Source organism: Lactuca virosa, chromosome 8 (assembly GCF_052849685.1).
Source record: "Lactuca virosa cultivar CGN04683 chromosome 8, Lactuca_virosa_CGN04683_v6, whole genome shotgun sequence".
NCBI classification, from domain to species: Eukaryota; Viridiplantae; Streptophyta; class Magnoliopsida; order Asterales; family Asteraceae; genus Lactuca; species Lactuca virosa.
The window spans coordinates 202,042,964-202,049,977 of NC_136433.1; the positions used below are offsets into that span (position 1 = coordinate 202,042,964).

Sequence of the window (7,014 nt, forward strand, 5' to 3'; positions counted from 1 at the left end):
TTAAATCATTAATAAAGTAATTTAATATTTATTATTATTTTGTTATTTTATTTTAAAAATATTATTTTAATTATGATAATAAAATTTATGTTTATTTATTATTAAGTAAATATTAATATATATATATATATATATATATATATATATATATATATATATATAAAGTAATTGTTGATGTGACAATGTAGAATACTTTTGAAAGATGAGAGTAATTGCACTGATGTGAGTAGTCATTGCAAAGCTGATGTGTTACAATTGAAAGATTAGTGGCATTGTACTGATGTGGATGAACTTAGTGGCATAATAATCTAAAATGTCGGTATATGTTTTCTTTTTAATTTAATCACTTTTTCCTTTTTTTCATTGTGCCACTAAATCGTTTTTGTTTCCCTCGTAATTTTCCCACCAACTATTTTTGATTTAGATTTGCACTTTTAGTTTTCCCTCCTTATAATTTCCATCCGCCTAACTTAGGGAAAAATAAGAGAAAACAATCCCATACATCAAAATGCATCTGACTCCATCGCCCAAACTCATATCGACCTTCTAAACCCTTCGTTGCTCGGCAAGACGCCTCCGTCTCCTTTCTTCAGTGTCGTCCTCACCCACCATCATTGTTGCGTTTACTGTATCCTCTTCATCCTTCCGCTCTTGTTGACTTCGTTGCTTTAATCAGGTATTCCCTCACCTCTCTTCTTCCTCCTTCATCATATTCTCCTAAACTTGTTCCTTTTGTCAACAATCAACATAAATACTCATGAGTAAATCAACCGACGAGAAGCAAAATTGATTTTCCCCTTTCATTTTTTTTCTCGCAAGCTATGAGTTAGATTCTAGCATTAGGATTTATAGCCCGAAATATTGTTTGTTGGATTCAAAATCGATTCAGTAATAATAATTTTATAACACCCCAAACTCTATATTGGTACTTTTAACATTCCTAGGGTTTGGAAGGCGTTGTACATTCTATTCCTATCTTTCCAAGGACAATGAAATCAAAAGCAGTTTTTTAACCTAGCATTGCATGTGTTGTTGATTCTCGGATGTATTAGAGTATAATGAACAAGTATTTTCAAATAGATTACTTGAATACACTATTCAGTTATTTTTGTTAGAAAAGAAGGGATATCTTGCTTATGATGCTTTTTTCATCGCTTCTTATGCTTTTTTTCATCGCTTCTTAGGTCTTTCTGTTGTTCTAATTACTTTACTCTTATACACCTAAATAAAAGTTTTATGTGAGTAGTTACTTTTGGATTTGTTTTGTAAAACAGCAGACAACGAGGCCTACACCCATTATCATGTATTATATGATGAATTTGTGTTCTCCACAGTCAGCGTATGATTTTCAAGAGCTTGTGCATTCCTTAACCTATGTGTAGGTTTCATCCTTGACTTTATATTTATTCATAATAAAACTAAACTAAAACTTTTCATCCAAGTGCTTTGTTGAAAATTATGGGAATGGTCCCTGTATAAACTTTTTATAACATGTCCATCACGAAAATGAATTTCTTTAACATTTTAATCCCCCAAGTGGATCTCATCACACCGTGTAAATTAACCAGTTTACCCTTTTACATTTATTATTATTGTTGCTGAATTTATTTGTGTTGTGTGGTTTTGATTGACTATAGCTTCTAGGTATCCATTGACTATAGCATAGTACTACTGACTACAATTTTTGTTGGTAACTAAACTAATATTCAAATCAGTTCAATTTTTGTTGGTAACTAAACTAATATTCAAATCAGTTCAATTTTTGTTGGTAACTAAACAAAAATAAGCTAACTAAACTAATATTCAAATCAGTTCATATTACTTTAATCTTGGAAGTTAGAAAAATGAATTAATTTTATTATTATAAGGTAATATTAAAATACATGTACTTGCTCCAATATTATATGCGTAACTTTTTCAAGTTGAAGACTATCTTCTTTAACTTTTTGTGTGTTCTTCACAGGTGAATGCATCTGATATAATTATCTTGGAGGGGATACTGCTATTTCATGACTAAACACTTCTCTGTACTCAAAAATAAATGCAAGGTGGAACTTAAGTAATGGTATAGATAGTTTTTGGTATGCAGTAATCACAGAGAGAATAGAATTGATCATTATGGTTAAAAAAATCATGTTTTTTTGCCATATAGAAATGGGATAGAGATGTGATTCCATTCCATTACCTTGCTAATTCCATTACTTTTTTATTCAATTTCATCAAAGATTGAATTTTTCACATACCCTTTTGCACATATGTAAAACCACCAATTTTTGCACCGTGTTGGATGAAGAAGAGGAGAAATTATTCAAAGCTCAAGGTCAATCAAGTTTCGCGTTTCTTCCGGGCCAAAGAATTTAGTTTGATAGTTTTATACTTTGAATGTTATAAACACAACATCTAGACTTATTAATATACTTTTTTGAAGACTTGTATTTCAAATATTGTTGTTAAAAAAGTTGTTTTTTAATTTAAGTAATGGTATTGTGTTTTCCATTTGCTATCTTAATTGCTTTTTTATTAGATTAGATTATATTTAAAATTTTAAATTCAAAAACCGTCGGACCAAATTTTTTAAAAAAATGGCGAAAAAGATGTACCACTAAAAGCAGAAATTTTTTATTTATATTAACAACTATATTAGTGTCATAAAAGAAATGTCACTAAAACCCCATAACTATTATAGTGACATAACAAAAAAGTGTCACTAAAACCCAACAGGTTTTTAGTGGCACTTTTTTTGTGCCATTGATTTCCCAGGGGGTCTTTAGTAACACTTTTTTTGGTTTTTACTATTATTTTTTCTGTGCCACTAAATGTCATTTAGTTTGTAATATATATATATATATATATATATATATATATATATATATATATATATATATATATATATTATGTAATTGAATAGCTTTTACAATAAAAAGAACATGTTAATAAATTCATGTTCTATAAAAATTAAAAATTAACTCGTCATAGGTGGAATAATTTAGATGTATTTTAGTATATTTATAATTTTAAAAAATATAATAAAATAAAATAAATAAAAAAATAAAAAACTCTTCAAGTCATGTTGTGTGGATAAAACTTATTTGGCTAACCAAAATGCTCGATTTTAGAGGTTATATCTTCGAGTTTTTCTTTCAAAGATGTGTTACAGTTCTTATTAAAAGTTAAAATTGTTAAATTTAAAAAAAAAAGTGATTGGACTAAGTGGAAAAACGTATAAAAAAATTGTTTATAAAGATTTACAAGTTCTAAATCATTTATAATTATTAAATATGTATTTTGTTTGTAACTCCCACAATTTTTACATGTATGTATTATCAAATTTTCCCACAACTTTATATAATTTGAAAATTTGAAAAAAAGACAGTTTACTCTTTATCTATTTTAATAATAATAATAAGAGGTTTTTAAAAGTTTTTTTTATAATTTTTTAATAATAACAAGTAATTTTAATATTAATTAACAACAAAAATAATTAATATTAACATAAAGTTATAAGTTACATAAAGTTACCTTGAAAATAATAGTTGCTATTTTAAAAAATCATCATGGTCAAAACTATATGACTCAAATAAGTAAATTTCAAATTTCTTAGCTATAACAATATTTAAAAATAACATTAATTAAGAATTATACATAATTTTTTTTTCATGTGCAAGTAACGAGTAGATATCATTAGTAATGTTGTTCAAAATAGTTGTAACTTTATACAAGAATATTATTTCATAGCCAATGTCATGACAAAACCATTTTATATTTATTACAATGTTGGATATATAATTTAGCATTCATATAATATTATTATACTTTTCAAAAAAACTTTTGAATTATATATAAATTTGAGAATTATTCTTTTAATGATAATATTAAGAGATCTAATATTAATAACATAATCATATTTTTATGATTTTTATCTTTAATACTTTTTTACTTTGAATACAATTTTTTGTCTGTTCTTTGAAATATGCAAATGAAAAAAACTTTTTGTGAATACGTTATTTTATATTTTATTATAGCTCTACTGGAAAACAAGATTTGATCGTATCATCATCCTCGTCATCATCATTTTTTATTTGGAACAATACTTTTGGTCTCAAATTCTGTTTGATGTAAAGATTAAGATATACATCTTAAACTTTATTATATTTATTTTTTGAAAAAGCAAAAAATTATTTAAAATAGCAAGATCTTCCGTTCCCTTTGTTTTGTTATTGGGAATAATGCTACACGTCTGAATTAACAAGCTTGTTCCAATAAAAATAATCGTATTAGTAAGGAATCGATTGATCATACTTATAATTCGTGTCAAGTTGCTTTAATGGTTTGAGTTAAAGTGGCGAGATGGTGCAATATGGTGGTTCTTATTTGCATTTCCACTTTGGACATAATTTGTGGAACGGCTAGTTTGCGTTTCTATAAGGCTGGAGGGATTGGTAACACTCCTAACACCTTGCCACATCAGATTTTGGAGTGCCACTTCATTTTTGACCATCATCTAACTATAACATTTGATAGGAAGTGGTAACACTCCTAACACTCTATTTTTTATTTTATTTTTCTAATTTAATTAAATTAAATTATTTTAATATAGATACTTTTTTTAAATATTAAACAAATTTTATTATTTTAATCTAGCACGTGTTATCGTGGTATATAAATCTATTTCACTGAACAAAGAATAAACTTCAATGGTAGTTTGGGAAGAAGACGATAATGTCCGTTTCGCCTTCTCGCACGCCATCCTCGGCCGTTGCAGCGCCCTGGCGTTGCCCAAATGGGTGTCGTCGGCGGTGGACTTCACTTCAAAAATCCCTTCTTCAATCGTCAACAACGACACATCAAACGTCCCACCACCCAAATCGAAAATCAAAACATTTTGCTCACCTGTTCGCGACGACTTCTTCTCCAAACCATACGCAATCGCCGCCGTATCCAAACCATGTGCAATCGCCGCCGCCGTCGCCTCATTGAAATACGCCGGAACCGTCTCCTTCATCTTCGCCAACACCATAGACGAGATTTCATCCGGAGCAAATTGTTTCTGTTCGCTTTTATAATTAGCAACGATCATCGGCTTCTCACTGGGCTGGAGATAACTTTAAACGGCGCCATACCCCGACAAAACTGTAAGTTGTACCAAGGTCCATCCCGATTGCTTTATCTTGTTTGGTAGTCATTGATAAACTAAAAAAAGCTTCCAAAATAAAAGTAAGATCACTGGAAACAGTGCCTTTTTTAATCGAAAACTTGTTGGATTGTTTGTTGGTTTACATTTGCAGTTGAAATCTGATATGGGTTTTGGAATCCGGATTTGAGATTTTATAGGTGAGATGATTGAGATTATGCTGCGAGAAATTTCAAGAAAAGCAGAGGAATAAAAAAGAAGAGAAAGAGAAATTAATTAAAACAAAGGGAATTCAACGCAATCCGGTCAAAGACAATTCAACCAATCAGATCCACTCTTTCAATTCTTTCTCTTCTCGCCAAGTTTGTAACGAATGGAGGTTGGCGACCGCCCTAGCGAGCACTAAGAGGTGGTGTTGAAGGGCTTCTAGCAAGTGTAACGAGTGGGGTAGCGACCCCCACTCCTTTTAGCCTAAGAATCAGAATATTTGTGTTTTTCCTCCATGTGGGTTATTTGAAAATTCTAGCATGGTAATTGTGTTTGGTTGTCTAAAAATATTTTTATCTTTCTAGTAAATATTTTCAGAAAATAATGTTATATTTTTATTTTTAGTTTTCACTGAAAATTTTAAAAAATGTGCTCGGTAGAAATCGTTGGAGTTTTCATTTTTAATTTTAGAACTTTAGAAAACTTTAAAAAATTGTAAAAATAACTTTTATAATTTATATATAATTTGGGAAACAAATTTTTTTCATTTTCTTAAAAATTTAATCAACCAAACACATATTCAAAATTTTCATTTCGATTCGAATTTTTTTATAGAAAATGAAAAATTATTTTCAACAACCAAACGCACTCTAAATGTTTTTTATTCTCAAAAGCCGAATAATGATAGATTTTTTTGACATTATTGTGTCATAATCGGTTTTTGGATTATATATAGATAGTCTTAGGGGGTATTCGATATAAAGTTTCTAAGAGCTAAGGGTGTAACACCCGTAGATTCGGGCTAGTCAATTTAGAGACGATAAACATCAAAAATGACTTGTTGATGGGAGATTATTTAGAAGGATTAATCTTAACTAAGTTGTAATATATGTTACAAGGATTACGTACATATAAAGAACGCCGAAATCCGAGTTATAACGAAGAAGTTATGACATGTCGAAGTTTCACGACAGAACCGACACGACACATCGCGGCGTAAATAGTGAATTTACGATAGAGCGATATTTGGATTTAGCGATCTAAACAAAAGTCGTAGAATACGTTAAACCGAGATCGTGCATGAAAAGAACGCCCAAATCTGACTTCGTATGAGGAAGTTATGATTTTTCGAAGTTTCGACTTAGCAGTGTACAGCCCGAAGTTCGAATATGAGATCGAGCGATATTTAGCCGAAACAATCTAAACGAGAATTGAAGATCTCGTTGATAGTAGTCCAACGGTGAAAAGACAGACGAAAACGGACGTCAGACGAAGGAGTTATGATTTTCTAACAGAGTTTTCCTGTCTCGGCCTACTAAAAATAATATAATAAAAATATAATAAAAATAAAGTCAAAACTAGCCGACGAAGTCTTAACGCGAATTGTAGAGCATAATCTCACCTACGCTTCGATATAAAGAACGTCGAAAACGGAGTTCATATGCAAAAGTTATGAATTTCTGAAGTTCGGGGTGTGAACCCCGATACTGTGTCAGAGTTCACGACGTGAATACAGTGTTCACGACGTGAACTCAACATTTATGACTTCTGGAGCCTGACAGACGCAACTTGCGATGACGCATGCAGTGACGATCAAGCCCACGACGTGAAAATACTGTTCACGACGTGAAAATCGAAAAATCAGCCCTATAAATAGAAACCGAAGGCAGCCGGTT

At 30.3% G+C, this 7,014-nt stretch overlaps 1 long non-coding RNA gene across 1 annotated transcript; it reads left to right on the forward strand.

The window, feature by feature from the left end:
* Positions 1-491: 491 nt before the first annotated feature.
* On the forward strand, positions 492-2,496 carry LOC145134121 (uncharacterized). Its single transcript, XR_013718927.1, has 2 exons — positions 492-676; positions 1,964-2,496. It is a non-coding gene; the product is annotated as an uncharacterized LOC145134121 (long non-coding RNA).
* The last annotated feature ends 4,518 nt before the right edge of the window (positions 2,497-7,014 follow it).